Below are 16,388 nucleotides of genomic sequence, written 5' to 3'. Positions count from 1 at the left end.
TTAGGAAAGCCTGTGTGAAGCCCCACAGGTGTTGTGTCGGTGCATTACCTTCAGGGACTCCACTCGGCTGGATCTTGTCACAGGTAGGGAATCTTCTATTTGTCGTGACGCCACTCTCAGTATTGCGGTCAGTGGGGACCGCCACTGCAGGTTGAGGGACGCCTGGGGCTGATGGTGAGTGCAGTTAGTTGGAATAGCCTCCTGAGAGTGAGGCAAGCCCCAGGGCCCTGTGTAGGTGCGTAGTACCACAAGGCGCAGAATAACTCCACACAAGCAGAATGTCTTTCAGGGGTTTTACTCACAGTTGATGGCAGGGTGAGTAACCCGGGCGTAGCTGGGATGAACCAGGCGGGAACCAGGTATCCTTCAGGCTGACTTCTGATGGTGACTACCAACTCGCCTTCCTTAGCCCTTGGTGGTTTGGGGTAACCCCGACTTTTAGTCCCTATGGGGGTCACCCAGGGAAGTTGCTGAAGCCACTCTCCCCTTCGTTTGCCGTTTGCTTGTTGCCTGGGCCAGATCACTCCAGCTGCTTGCCTCCTGTGAACTGTGGGCCCTAACTGTGGCTACGTGGCTGCGGCTTTTGTGGTGTTGTGGTGTGGGCTTTGAGGGCCCCACACCGGCAGGTTTAGCAGGGAAAGGTGGATCTATCCCCGCTCCGGGATCTGCCGCCCGTTTGGGCCTGGTTCTCCCTAGCAGTCTCCTTACTTCCCACTATGTGCTCTCTCTCTAGCTGGAGATGGGTTTCGGGTAGCACTCCTAGGTGACCGTTCTCCCCCGTCGGTAGCCACTGCGCGGACGCTGTCAGACTACAGCAGCCCACGGGGTCTGCTCCTCTCTGAGCTCCCTGGACTCTGCACTGAACCGGCTCACATCTGGGACCTTCACTGCTGCTCCTGTCAGAGCTTCACTTTCCTGCTCCTCACTCCTCCACACTCTGCTGCAGACTGTTTACTCCTCCTTCTCTTTTCCCTTTTGTGCCTGCCTACGCCACCTAGCAACCAGACTCTCTTACCACACCCCTTGAGAGGAGATGGAGGCTTTTGGCCCCCTCCACTATTCCAGTGGAGGTGAAGGCTTTTCCCCCTCCTGGGATCCCCAGGGGTCCTCTCATAGGTACATGTGTGAGACCTGATCACTATGCGCCTGTGTAGTCACACCTCGGTCAGCCTTCTGGATTACCTGTATTGTACTGTCCCCAGCATGGGTGCAGTACTCAGTGGTGCCTGACCAGGTCAGGGGCGCCACATTCCCCCTTAGTTATCACCAGCACGTCCTCGGGCTGCAAGACAACATTTTAAAATGCATAAAACATTAAAACATGTAAAACATTTTTAAAAGCACCAGGTACCATACATCACCACCCTCCACCCACAAGTCCGTTAACCCACCCAAAACCCTCTCACGTTGGCCGCGCCTTCAGCCACTTCTGGCAGGATGTAGAGGCGGCTTTCATGGGCTGGTGGTCTTCAGGGCATACCTGGCCTGGTGGAGCCGCGCCTTCAGCCTCTTCTGGCAGGATGTAGAGGCGGCCTCCACAGTTGGTGCTGACCAGGTACCCTCTTTGTGGTGGAGAGCCAGGCCCCATAAACAGGCATGCTCTCTGGTTGCAGGTGAGCCAAGGCCCTATATACGGACGTGCTCCCTGGTTGCAGACGAGCCAAGCCCCTAAACAGGCTGACTGTGGTGGTGGTGGTGCCCTCTGGTGTAACTATTTACACTGCGAGAGTTTGTGGCTATAGCCAGTTCATAGCCTTAAGGTTTATTTCTCACATTAGTTTATGTGGGCACATTCTTAAACTTGTAAAACGTTGCAAAACAAACTTTTCAAACTGGTAACTTGCTTTACTTTACATGAACTTTATGCAGATTCCTCCTCACCAGGGCTTGGGCCTGTAGGGCTGCGGCACCTGTTGCTTTCTTGACCTCTTTCTTCTTCTGTGTCTGTTTCTTTTTCTTTAGGACATGGTGTTACATCGAGTGCATACCAGCCTCTTTCTCCTTGATGCATTGTAAATTGCACTGTGTCTCCCATTCTTAGGTTTCTTCCAGGATGTCCTCTGGGCAAATGGGCTCTGACGTCTCTTCTATTGACAAAAATGCCCTCTTTCATACCTGATGCCACTATAAAGCCGTATCCGCTCTTCAAGTTAAAGTCTTCCACAACTCCTCTACAAAGGGGTCCTCTGACCTGTGCTTTGGCTCTTCTCAGGAACCGTTTTTCTTCTAGGTCTCTGGCCGTGACTTCTCTCTGCTCTGGGGATGGCGGTGCAGGGAAAGACTGGGTTCTGCTACGGCGCCGTGTCTTGCGGACTGGATTCTGCGATGTACAGCTTACCAGCTCCAAGGTGAGGCTTTTAGGCAAATCTTCTTCCGCAGACGGTGTTAGGTCTTCCTCATCCCAGCGGGAATATGGCAACATCTCCGGCTCTGGGCATGGATCCACTGCTGGTGGCTCCTGAGTCAGCTCCTCAGCTTCCTGGCCTCCCCTCCCCCTTAGTTCTTCTGAGCACTCCTTTGGTGGCAGTGCTGGGGATGGACTTTCATCAGCAGGCCCAGGCGGGGGACTCTTTGGCGTGGTTGCTGCAGGGGTTGCCGGAATCCTCTTGGGGGTGTGCGGAGGTAACATGTACTGATCCACCATCTCCTGTGGGAACTTGGCCTCCATATCAGCCTTCAGCTGCCAGTATGCAGGGTCCTCACCTACCAGGGACTTCCTAGCAGGGACTTCCTTGGACTGGGGAGCAGTGTCTGCTCTGGCCTTGCAGGCCGGGGAAAATGGTGATGCAATCTTGTCTCGGCGGGCCGCGCCTGACATGGCGGCGGCCTGGTCTTGGCGGGCCGCGCCTGGCATGGCGGCGGCCTGGTCTTGGCGGGCCGCGCCTGGCATGGCGGCGGCCTGGTCTTGGCGGGCCGCGCCTGGCATGGCGGCGGCCTGGATGGGCGTTTCTGGCGCAGCTTGGATCGGCGTCGCAGCTGCGATGGGGTCTTTGCAGGCTGGGCTGGGCGTCGCTGCCTCGATCGGAGCTTGGCGGGCCGCACCTGACGGGGCTGCGGCCTGGTTCATTCAGCACCTCACTTGCGGCGCGGACGAGCGTTGCTGCTGCGGTGGGGTCTCGGCGGGCCGGGCCTAGCAAGGCGGCGGCCTGGGTCAGCGTCACACCTGCAGCGCGGATGAGGGTCGCGGTGGCAGCCGGTTCTTTACGGGCCGGGCAGGGCATCGCTGCAGGGACCGGGTCTTGGTGGGCCGAGCAGGGCATCGCTGCGGCGGCCGGGGCTTGGCGGGCCGCACCTGGCGTGGTTGCGGCCTGGCTCAGCGTCGCCGCGCCGGGCGCCTCTTCAGGGACCGCGGGCGTGGCAGCAGGGGTCGGGGCATCCGGGCTGGCAGGGGTAACACTGGACTCACCCATCGGTAGCAGCATCGGGGTCTGAGTCGTCACCGCCCGATCTGGCACTCGGTGCGCGGCCCTCTCCTCGTAGGCCCGAACCGCCGCGGTCATCCACAGAAACTCCGTCCGTCCCTCTCTAATCAGCCTTCCGACCCTGGCTTCCAGTTGATCGCAGAACTCAGCAAGCTCCCGACACCACCAGGCAGCGGAGCCTGGCTCTGGGTCTCTGCACTCAGACGCCATTTTCTCTAATAGCAAGCTGCTGGCTTCTTTTCCGTTCCGCCGTCTCTGGACGCTTCCGCTCTCTTCACAAGCGAGGTCAGAACTCTGCAGGGGATCTCTGGGTAGCCACACCTCTTCGTGGGCGGTAACTTCTCCCAGCGCGGGCTGCTGTTGTTTTTCAGCGCGCTTTTCATGGTGGCAATATGGCGGCGCTTCCAATTTTTCAAGCGGACCGCCCAGGCACATGGTCACCTGTCTGGACAGGTCTAGTCCTTATCCTGTTCGTGACGCCAGATGTGAAGCCCCACAGGTGTTGTGTCGGTGCATTACCTTCAGGGACTCCACTCAGCTGGATCTTGTCACAGGTAGGGAATCTTCTATTTGTCGTGACGCCACTCTCAGTATTGCGGTCAGTGGGGACCGCCACTGCAGGTTGAGGGACGCCTGGGGCTGATGGTGAGTGCAGTTAGTTGGAATAGCCTCCTGAGAGTGAGGCAAGCCCCAGGGCCCTGTGTAGGTGCGTAGTACCACAAGGCGCAGAATAACTCCACACAAGCAGAATGTCTTTCAGGGGTTTTACTCACAGTTGATGGCAGGGTGAGTAACCCGGGCGTAGCTGGGATGAACCAGGCGGGAACCAGGTATCCTTCAGGCTGACTTCTGATGGTGACTACCAACTCGCCTTCCTTAGCCCTTGGTGGTTTGGGGTAACCCCGACTTTTAGTCCCTATGGGGGTCACCCAGGGAAGTTGCTGAAGCCACTCTCCCCTTCGTTTGCCGTTTGCTTGTTGCCTGGGCCAGATCACTCCAGCTGCTTGCCTCCTGTGAACTGTGGGCCCTAACTGTGGCTACGTGGCTGCGGCTTTTGTGGTGTTGTGGTGTGGGCTTTGAGGGCCCCACACCGGCAGGTTTAGCAGGGAAAGGTGGATCTATCCCCGCTCCGGGATCTGCCGCCCGTTTGGGCCTGGTTCTCCCTAGCAGTCTCCTTACTTCCCACTCTGTGCTCTCTCTCTAGCTGGAGATGGGTTTCGGGTAGCACTCCTAGGTGACCGTTCTCCCCCGTCGGTAGCCACTGCGCGGACGCTGTCAGACTACAGCAGCCCACGGGGTCTGCTCCTCTCTGAGCTCCCTGGACTCTGCACTGAACCGGCTCACATCTGGGACCTTCACTGCTGCTCCTGTCAGAGCTTCACTTTCCTGCTCCTCACTCCTCCACACTCTGCTGCAGACTGTTTACTCCTCCTTCTCTTTTCCCTTTTGTGCCTGCCTACGCCACCTAGCAACCAGACTCTCTTACCACACCCCTTGAGAGGAGATGGAGGCTTTTGGCCCCCTCCACTATTCCAGTGGAGGTGAAGGCTTTTCCCCCTCCTGGGATCCCCAGGGGTCCTCTCATAGGTACATGTGTGAGACCTGATCACTATGCGCCTGTGTAGTCACACCTCGGTCAGCCTTCTGGATTACCTGTATTGTACTGTCCCCAGCATGGGTGCAGTACTCAGTGGTGCCTGACCAGGTCAGGGGCGCCACACCTGCACTCACAGGGTGTTGGACCCGATGGCCCTTGAGGTCCCTTCCAACTTTACCATTCTATGATTCTATGATTCTAGAAAAGATGGATCAAGAAAGGTGAGTAAATATTTTAAATATTTCAGATATCTGAGATCGATTTTTTGTTGGGTTTCTTGTCAACTTTGTTTTGAGAAACACCATCCTGTTAAACAAAATCTGCCATCAGGTGTTTGCTACCTCATCTGAAAGCAGCAAAATGAAGAAAAAGAGACCCTGAATCCAACGATATACAGTTAGGTCCAGAAATATTTGGACAGTGACACAAGTTTTGTTATTTTAGCTGTTTACAAAAACATGTTCAGAAATACAATTATATATATAATATGGGCTGAAAGTGCACACTCCCAGCTGAAATATGAGAAAGGGTTTAGGAATCATAGCTCTGTAATGCATAGCCTCCTCTTTTTCAAGAAACCAAAAGTAATTGGACAAGGGACTCTAAGGGCTGCAATTAACTCTGAAGGTGTCTCCCTCGTTAACCTGTAATCAATGAAGTAGTTAAAAGGTCTGGGGTTGATTACAGGTGTGTAGTTTTGCATTTGGAAGCTGTTGCTGTGACCAGACAACATGCGGTCTAAGGAACTCTCAATTGAGGTGAAGCAGAACATCCTAAGGCTGAAAAAAAAGAAAAAATCCATCAGAGAGATAGCAGACATGCTTGGAGTAGCAAAATCACATTCTGAGAAAAAAGGAATTGACTGGTGAGCTTGGGAACTCAAAAAGGCCTTGGCGTCCACGGATGACAACAGTGGTGGATGATCGCCGCATACTTTCTTTGGTGAAGAAGAACGCATTCACAACATCAACTGAAGTCCAGAACACTCTCAGTGAAGTAGGTGTATCTGTCTCTAAGTCAACAGTAAAGAGAAGACTCCATGAAAGTAAATACAAAGGGTTCACATCTAGATGCAAACCATTCATCAATTCCAAAAATAGACAGGCCAGAGTTAAATTTGCTGAAAAACACCTCATGAAGCCAGCTCAGTTCTGGAAAAGTATTCTATGGACAGATGAGACCAAGATCGACCTGTACCAGAATGATGGGAAGAAAAAAGTTTGGAGAAGAAAGGGAACGGCACATGATTCAAGGCACACCATATCCTCTGTAAAACATGGTGGAGGCAACGTGATGGCATGGGCATGCATGGCTTTCAATGGCACTGGGTCACTTGTGTTTATTGATGACATAACAGCAGACAAGAGTAGCTGGATGAATTCTGAAGTGTACCGGGATATACTTTCAGCCCAGATTCAGCCAAATGCCACAAAGTTGATCGGACAGCGCTTCATAGTACAGATGGACAATGACCCCAAGCATACAGCCAAAGCTACCCAGGAGTTCATGAGTGCAAAAAAGTGGAACATTCTGCAATGGCCAAGTCAATCACCAGATCTTAACCCAATTGAGCAAAAAAATTGTTTAAAAGAACAGAGAGTCCTCTGGGAGAGATAGGAGACTATGGGAGTACAAACTTATGATGACCTTTGACACATTCAGAGAAGGAATGAATGTGTCTCATGGATTCATGTCTTTTTACATCAGTTAAAAGATGTGCTCCTCTGACCATCCGAGCGCATCACAGCCCGGACCAGACCCTTATCAGAGGATAATAAAACTTTCACACTGAACTGCAGCAGTATTTATGGCCCCACAACAGTTTGCCCCCCTGCCATAGTGATAGTTCTGTTTCATATAACTTGTTTTTTGTTTTTTTTTGTTTTTTTTACTGCACTATTCTAAGTCCTGTTGTGTATAAATATGTGACTCTTCAGATTTTGTGTTATACCATGCCTGATGAAGAGACCTGAGTAGTCTCGAAAGCTTGCAATTATTTCCATCTTTTCAGTTAGCCATTAAAAGGTATCAACCACTGAGGACTCTCTGTTCTTTTAAACAATTTTTTTATCTCTACTGGCTAACACGGTACAAAGATATATTTTACTTGTACCCAATTGAGCATGCATTTCACTTGCTCAAATCCAGACTTAAGACGGAAAGACCCACAAACAAGCAAGACCTGAAGGCTGCGGCTGTAAAGGCCTGGCAAAGCATTAAGAAGGAGGAAACCCAGCGTTTGGTGATGTCCATGGGTTCCAGACTTAAGGCAGTGATTGCCTCCAAAGGATTCGCAAGAAAATATTGAAAATAAAATTTTTTTTTTGGGTTTGGTTTATTTGTCCAATTACTTTTGACCTCCTAAAATGTGGAGTGTTTGTAAAGAAATGTGTACAATTCCTACAATTTCTATCAGATATTTTTGTTCAAACCTTCAAATTAAACGTTACAATCTGCACTTGAATTCTGTTGTAGAGGTTTCATTTCAAATCCAATGTGGTGGCATGCAGAGCCCAACTCGCGAAAATTGTGTCACTGTCCAAATATTTCTGGACCTAACTGTATCACTTAATTTACTGGGTGCAACAGTTGTGACACAATCAGAGTTCTTTAATGTAACATGTAGCAGAGCACAGAAATATAACCACATCCACAACAAGCTCCTTATGTACATTGTCTATTGATAGTGAGCAGAGGGTGTGGTCATTCTAGTAAGTGTGTGCTATGTAGTATGGGCAACTATAAGGTCTTGGTAATAAAACCTTCATTATAAGAAAACAACAGCATGCAGCTTGATGTGATAGGTCGGTGAATTCTGTGTTTTAACCCCTTCCTCATGCTGTCCTCAGATTGCATGGCAAAGATCTGCTGACAGATTCCATTTAATTACATAAGTGTTCCAGGATTTTCTTATTTAAAAATAATGAATCTAATATTTCTGATCTAAAATAAGGGTTGCACACTCTTGGGGATTGTTTTTTTGTAAAATATTTTTTTTGTAAAATCATTTTTAATTGATTTGTTCATTATTTATACACATGGGGTGCCCATCATGAAGCTTGGAATAGGAGGTTTGATGATGTAAGGGTGCTGGTGCTTTTCTGGTGACACTGATGGTAATTTATTCTAAATTTCAAAGCAGACTTACCCAGCATGACTACCACAGAATTCTGCAGCTACATGCCAACCTATCTGGTTTGCAGTTAGTAGGAACAACATTCAGGAGGTCCTCCCAAGACCACCTCCTCTTTTCCGCACTCGAACATTATTCACCCAATTGCCCCCAAGTATCCCCTCATCCTCTGAAATTCTGTGCCCCAACACGTCTGATTATCCACCACATTCAAAACTTTCATCCACAACTTGAAAACCCCTCCCTTCAGGAAGATTCCACCCTGAAATAACTGGAATGTCACCTCTCCTCCGGAGCTGCTTCAACCCCCCCAACCTAGTGTCTTCATGTTGTGGTCTCCAAAATCATCTGGCCTCAACCAAATTAAGATGGTTTGGGATGATTTGGACTGCAGAGTGAAGACAAAGCAGCAATCAAATGGGAAATGCTTTATAACATGTCTTTGTCAGTAATCACCTGACAGCTCTAATAATGGCTATTATGAAAAGGCTTACACAAAGGTCAGAAAAAATGGGTCTCCAAGTCTTGCGTTGCAGGTCAGGACTCAGGAGTAAACCAGAGATGTGTAAGAAAAAATACCCATACATACTGTACATATAGTTTTTTTTATAAATCCCTCTGTGGCTAAGGAAGGGTTAATGAAGCAGAGTTTGGCACAGATGGGTCTGGAGAGGTATGTTTGAAAATGGGGTTGGGATGATATAATGTATATTTTGTAGGTAGATTATTTTTTTTCCATCGAAGCTACCCCTTTTATATAAAAATGAATGTTAAAAATAAATAAATAAATTAATAAATACAGTTAGGTCCAGAAATATTTGGACAGTGACACAAGTTTTGTTATTTTAGCTGTTTACAAAAACATGTTCAGAAATACAATTATATATATAATATGGGCTGAAAGTGCACACTCCCAGCTGCAATATGAGAGTTTTCACATCCCAATCGGAGAAAGGGTTTAGGAATCATAGCTCTGTAATGCATAGCCTCCTCTTTTTCAAGGGACCAAAAGTAATTGGACAAGGGACTCTAAGGGCTGCAATTAACTCTGAAGGCGTCTCCCTCGTTAACCTGTAATCAATGAAGTAGTTAAAAGGTCTGGGGTTGATTACAGGTGTGTGGTTTTGCATTTGGAAGCTGTTGCTGTGACCAGACAACATGCGGTCTAAGGAACTCTCAATTGAGGTGAAGCAGGACATCCTGAGGCTGAAAAAAAAGAAAAAATCCATCAGCGAGATAGCAGACATGCTTGGAGTAGCAAAATCAACGTCGGGTACATTCTGAGAAAAAAGGAATTGACTGGTGAGCCTGGGAACTCAAAAAGGCCTGGGCATCCACGGATGACAACAGTGGTGGATGATCGCCGCATACTTTCTTTGGTGAAGAAGAACCCGTTCACAACATCAACTGAAGTCCAGAACACTCTCAGTGAAGTAGGTGTATCTGTCTCTAAGTCAACAGTAAAGAGAAGACTCCATGAAAGTAAATACAAAGGGTTCACATCTAGATGCAATCCATTCATCAATTCCAAAAATAGACAGGCCAGAGTTAAATTTGCTGAAAAACACCTCATGAAGCCAGCTCAGTTCTGGAAAAGTATTCTATGGACAGATGAGACAAAGATCAACCTGTACCAGAATGATGGGAAGAAAAAAGTTTGGAGAAGAAAGGGAATGGCACATGATCCAAGGCACACCACATCCTCTGTAAAACATGGTGTAGGCAACGTGATGGCATGGGCATGCATGGCTTTGAATAGCACTGGGTCACTTGTGTTTATTCATGACATAACAGCAGACAAGAGTAACCGGATGAATTCTGAAGTGTACCGGGATATACTTTCAGCCCAGGTTCAGCCAAATGCCGCAAAGTTGATCGGACGGCGCTTCATAGTACAGATGGACAATGACCCCAAGCATACAGCCAAAGCTACCCAGGAGTTCATGAGTGCAAAAAAGTGGAACATTTTGCAATGGCCAAGTCAATCAGCAGATCTTAACCCAATTGAGCATGCATTTCACTTGCTCAAATCCAGACTTAAGACGGAAAGACCCACAAACAAGCAAGACCTGAAGGCTGCGGCTGTAAAGGCCTGGCAAAGCATTAAGAAGGAGGAAACTCAGCGTTTGGTGATGTCCATGGGTTCCAGACTTAAGGCAGTAATTGCCTCCAAAGGATTCGCAACAAAATATTGAAAATAAAAATATTTTGTTTGGGTTTGGTTTATTTGTCCAATTACTTTTGACCTCCTAAAATGTGGAGAGTTTGTAAATAAATGTGTACAATTCCTACAATTTTTATCAGATATTTTTGTTCAAACCTTCAAATTAAACGTTACAATCTGCACTTGAATTCTGTTGTAGAGGTTTCATTTCAAATCCAATGTGGTGGCATGCAGAGCCCAACTCGCGAAAATTGTGTCACTGTCCAAATATTTCTGGACCTAACTGTATTGCTTTAAGTTTCCTGTCTTGACGCTTTGATGTCTTCCTTCGTCTCCAGTTTGTTTGCCTTTAACAACCTTCCCATGTTGTTTGTATTTGGTCCAGATTTTAGACACAGCTGACTGTGAACAGCCAACATCTTTTTCAACATTGCATGATGATTTACCTTCTTTTAAGCGTTTGATAATCCTCTCCTTTGTTTCAATTGACATTTCTCGTGTTGGAGCCATGATTCATGTCAGTCCACTTGTACAACAGCTCTCCAAGGTGTGATCACTCCTTTTTAGATGCAGACTAAAGAGCAGATCTTATTTGATGCAGGTGTTAGTTTTGAGAATGAAAATTTACAGGGTGATTCTATAATTTTTTCCTCATAATTGAGTGATTCCAGAATTTTTTCCCCTCAGTTTGGTCTTGAAAATTAACTGTTACTGGCTAGCACATTATGTTTTCTTGATTTTTTTTTGTGTTTCTTAAAGCCAGAAATTTGCCATTTGAAATGACTTTAGTTTTATGCCATGTCTGTGATATGCTTTTTTTAAACAACTGAATGAACATCCTCAGAGCCAGGTGATTCCATATTTTTGACAGGGGTTGTAGTGCAAGACTTGTGTTACGAATTAGCAAGCAGCCTGCTGCAGTTCCAGCTGCCATTTTTGGCCGTGCCTCGGGTCGTCCAGCTTACTGCTTCCTCCTCCACTTCTAAAGGGTGCTTTACACGCTTCAACATCGCTAGCGATTGCTAGCGATGTCGCGAGCGATAGCACCCGCCCCCGTTGTTCGTGCGACATGTGGTGATCGCTGCAGTAGCGAACAATATCGCTATGGCAGCGTCACATGCACATACCTGTTCAGCGTCGTCGCTGTTGCTGCCGAACAATTCCTCCTTCAAGAGGGAGATGCGTTCAGTGTCACAGCGACGTCACAGCGGCGTCACAAAATGGCCACCCAATAGAAGAGGAGGGGAGGAGATGAGCGGCTAGAACATGCCACCCACCTCCTTCCTTCCTCCTTTCCGATGGACGCAGGTAGGATGATGTTCTTCGTTCCTGCGGTGTCACACACAGCGATGTATGATGTCGCAGGAACGACGAACAAACTGAGGAATGAAACACCAATGACATTATGATTTGGAGCGACGTGTCAACAATCAACGATTTTTGACGTTTTTGCGATCGTTGATCGTCGCTAGTAGCTGTCACATGCTGCGATGTTGCTAACACCGTGACCCAGACGAAATATCGTTAGCGATGTCGCAGCGTGTAAAGCACCCTTAAGTGTGGAGAAGCGGCTAGTGCGCATGCGCGCGCCGATTTACCCAGCCAAAGCCTAAGACCAGTGTATTGCCTAGTCAGCATGCTCAGCCTGATTGTGTCATTTCTGAGATTGAGTTCTCAGTTCAGGCTACTGAGCATGCTCCTACACGAAAAGCATCTTTGCACAGGTACTTGGATATCGTGCCATCTCTAAGTCCTGTGTTCTGCCTACTGAGCATGCTCGGGCAGATGGTCTGATTTTTGAGACTGTTGTTCAGGCTACTGAGCATGCTCAGGTAGTGCATCAGAGGCTAGGCCCGGTAAGGACCTCACTGGGCATGTCCGTGAGGTGGCAGGCCCAGTTAGGCCGTCACACATCAGGTGTCCTGATAATGTGACCACTTCGGACTGGCTCACGGAGGCCCGCCCCTATGACACGGCACCTCATCATTGGTTGTTAGACGATGACTCGTGAGGTGTTTGGGGCGTGGCAGCCATGAAGTCATCAGGGATGTGGCGGTTCCGGATAGGACGCTGGTGATGTCACTGATGACGTGGCACTCCGCTATTGGACCCTGGAGGTGCCATTGTGGTTCACCCTGGGTTTGGGTCGGACCCAGGTTATAAAAGGGGCTGGGGACAACATGGAGGGACACAGTCTTCTCATATGCTTGTTGTGAGCACACCTACATGTATAGAGCCAATTGCGGCTACAGCCTGTTAGATTGAAAGCAGTAAGGTAGGGATAGGCGTGGCTGGGCACAATAGGGTCAGGCACTGTGCTTCCCTCCTACTGTTCAGTCCTGCTAGTGCAGCCCAGTGGAGTTAACTGGGCTGCGGCTGCTGCGCCACCTGTCCTCTTCGAATCGGCTTCCCAGTCAACGCTACCGTTGTGACCACCTGGCCTGACGTGTCCTGTACACATGTGGCCAGTTGAGATCCTCGGTGTCCAGAAACGCTAATAGGGAGACCGCTCGGCCTGACATGTCCTACACACGTGGCCGACAGGCCGCTTCGCGGCGGTCTTCCAGTCAATGCTACCTGGGCACCACACGGCCTGACGTGTTCCCCGCACATGTGGTCGGTGTAGCTCCACAGGCACACAGAAACGCTAACTGAGTTGTCGTCCGGTCTTACATGTCCCTACACACTTGCCTGGTTCCCAGGTCTCCAGTGTTATTTCAGAGCCACCCAGATTTGGGTTGCCATCAGCTCCTTTGTCACCTGGAGCACGGTGGACCCCGACTGGCGATTGGGATATATACCATCATAACCTAATCTGCCAGTCCCCCCGTAACACTTGAAGACCCATTTTTTCTGACTTTGTATTCAGCTCCCAGTATTGGTTGGAGCTGGTGGTGTTGCAGCAGCGGTCACGTGTGCCAGCTGCCCGGTAATTGCCGGGTAAAAGGAGCAGTTGTCAGTGACTTGCAGACAGTAAATGAGGAGCTGAGACTTTTTCTTTGTGGAGGAGATACACACGATCAGTGACACACCTCTTATTCTACTCTTCCCCTCCGTTGATGTCCCTGGTTTTAATCTATGCCCTGAGTGGGGGGACAATCCGTTTATTGCACTCAGAGGGGTACGGGACTGGGGGCTGAAGAAGATCCAGAGTATTACTGAGATGAGGAGAAACTACTACATCTCTGAGCATTAAGGAGGTGGACACTATCAGGCTTTTACTCAGCATTATGCCTGTTCAGCACAATGTGAATTGGTGAGTGGGTATTTTACCCCACTATTATTAATCACTTGTTAGCTATGAATCACACACATGGAACAATTTCCCTTTATTATGAAAAGTTTTAGCACAACAATCTTAGCACAACAGGATTTTGGAATGTTTAGCTTGCAAAAAAGAAGATTGAGAGGAGACTTAATAGCTGTCTACAAATATCTCAAGGGCTGTCACACTATAGAAGGATCTGCGATATTCTCATTTGCACAAAGAAAGACTAGAAGTAATGAAATGACACTGAATGGGATGACACTGATTGGGAGGCACAGACTAGATATTAGAAAAAAAACTTTTTGACAATGAAGCTGATCAATGAGTGGAACAGGCTCCCACAGGAGGTATTGAGTTCTCCCTTCAATGGAAGTCTTCAAAAAGAGACTGGACAGATATCTGTGTGGGAGGGTATAGTGAAGCCCTGGGTTGGGCCAGATGACCCAGGAGATCCCTGCCAACTCTAAAGGGTGCTTTACACGCTGCAACATCGCTACCGATATATCGTCGGGGTCACGTCGTTAGTGACGCACATCCGGCGCCGGTAGCGACATCGCAGCGTGTAACACTAATGAGCGACAATCAACGAGCACAAAAACGTGAAAAATCGTTGCTCGTTGACACATCGTTCATTTCCTTAATATCGCTGTGTGTGACACTGCAGAAGCGACAAACATCTCCTTACCTGCGTCCACCGGCAATGCAGAAGGAAGGAGGTGGGTGGGATGTTACATCCCGCTCATCTCCGCCTCTCTGCTTCTATTGGCCGGCCGCTTAGTGACGTTGCGATGACATCGCTGTGATGCCAAATGCACCTCCCCCTTGAGGGAGGGATTGTTCGGCGGTCACAGCGACGTCGCTGCACAGGTATGTGCATATGACGCTGCCGTAGCGATAATGTTCGCTACGGCAGCGATCACCAAATGTCGCGCATACGACGGGGGCGGGTGCTATCACGCTCGACATCATTAGCAATCGGTAGCAATGTTGCAGCGTGTAAAGTACCCTTAACAGTCTATGACTATGATTTAACCACTCTGTTTACCATATCCCAGGGTTTGCACTGGTCTTCACTCTTTTACTCTTTACAGAAATCTGAACTTAGTGGCCTTTGGGCTGAGTACATTGGAGTTAGCTGCTGGCTGGTTGGTGCAGGCTGGCAAGATTTGTCAGGTCATTGGGTCAGAAACAGGAGGGCAGTCAAGGTACAGAATCACAAGGCAAAAGAATGGTCAGGAAACGGGACACAGTAAGACTACAGAAATACAAACAAGCCAAGCAGGAGGTGAAAGTGCAGGACTAAATGAGAGTAAATAAACTATATCTGCCAGCTCCCAGCAGTAAGCTGTGAGTATCAGTAGGATGTGGTGCTGTCCTGTTGGGTAAAACAGGGAGCTCATTACTTCAGCTGAACAGCACACATATCCATACTGCTAGAGAGGATAGTACTAAAGAACCCAACCACCACAGTCTTTCTGAGTGGACAGACCAGGCACCTCACAATGCTTCTGGTCCCGATGTCTCCACCGTCAACCACAACTGCCTGCAGAATGAATAGTTAGTTACATAGTTACATAGGTTGAAGAAAGACCTAGGTCCATCTAGTTCAACCTTCCTCCACCAATTCTACATTTAGTCCCTAAGTCACTTATAACCAACAATGTTTTGTGCACTGAGGAAATCATCCAGCCCTTTTTTAAAAGCTGTTATAGTATCTGCCATTACTACCTCTTGTGGTAGGGCATTCCACAGTCTGACTGCTCTAACTGTAAAGAACCTTTTCCTATTTAGCTGCCAGAATCACTTTTTTTCCACTCGCAGTGTATGCCCCCTGGTCCTTAGTACTGTCTTTGGAAGGAATAAGTCTGTGCCAGTCCTTTATATTGACCACACATGTATTTCTACATATAAATGAGATCTCCTCTGAGATGTCTTTTTTCTAAGCTAAACAAATCTAACTTTTCCAACCTCTCATCATATGGGAGGCCTTCCATTCTTTGTAGTAGTCTAGTTAGCCGCCTTTGAACTGACTCTAACTTCTGAATGTCCTTTTTAAAATGTGGAGCCCAAAACTGAATCCCATATTCCAGATGTGGCCTCACAAGTGATTTATAGAGGGGTAACAATACATTGGGATCACAAGATCTAATCTCTTTTTATACACCCTAAAATCTTGTTTGCTTTGTTTTTGCAGCTGCTGCTTGACATTGAGTACTGCTGTTCATTCTGACATCTTATCCAGATCTTGTTGTAATATTGTACTATCAAGGTCAGTTTTTAATATCCTACATAGTTTGGTGTTGTCAGCAAAGACTGACACTTTACTATCTATCCCATCCACAAGGTCATTAATAAAGAGATTAAAATACAGCAGTGCCTGGTGACAGAAGCAGATGTTGAAGGAGCAGATCCTGGAGCATAGGGGACAGTTCCCTCATTTCTTTTAAAAGGGGCCTCCAGAGCCTTAGGACCAGCTTAAAGGGGTGGTTCACCCATATTTTTAATTGTCTAGATCGATATTATATTGAGAAACAATGTTTCTCTCAAATACCTTATGTTGTCAATAGTGCCTGTGAGAGGCGCTATTGCAGACCGCTGCTCCCCGTCCAGTGACGTACCCGTCCAATGCTGCCACGTCACATCCGTGCGGCCGGCTACAGTCTTCCAGACTCTGAGCTGTGAGCGGTGTTTCACTGCTGTCACAGCCCATTTGCTCCCCCCTCCTCCTCCCTCCTCCCTCCTAGCACAGCACGACGCGTCTCCTGCTCCCCCTTCCCTCCTCCCTCCTCCCTCCTAGCACGGCA

Source organism: Anomaloglossus baeobatrachus, chromosome 2 (assembly GCF_048569485.1).
Source record: "Anomaloglossus baeobatrachus isolate aAnoBae1 chromosome 2, aAnoBae1.hap1, whole genome shotgun sequence".
Classification (NCBI taxonomy): Eukaryota; Metazoa; Chordata; class Amphibia; order Anura; family Aromobatidae; genus Anomaloglossus; species Anomaloglossus baeobatrachus.
This window is presented reverse-complemented; position numbering follows the sequence as displayed.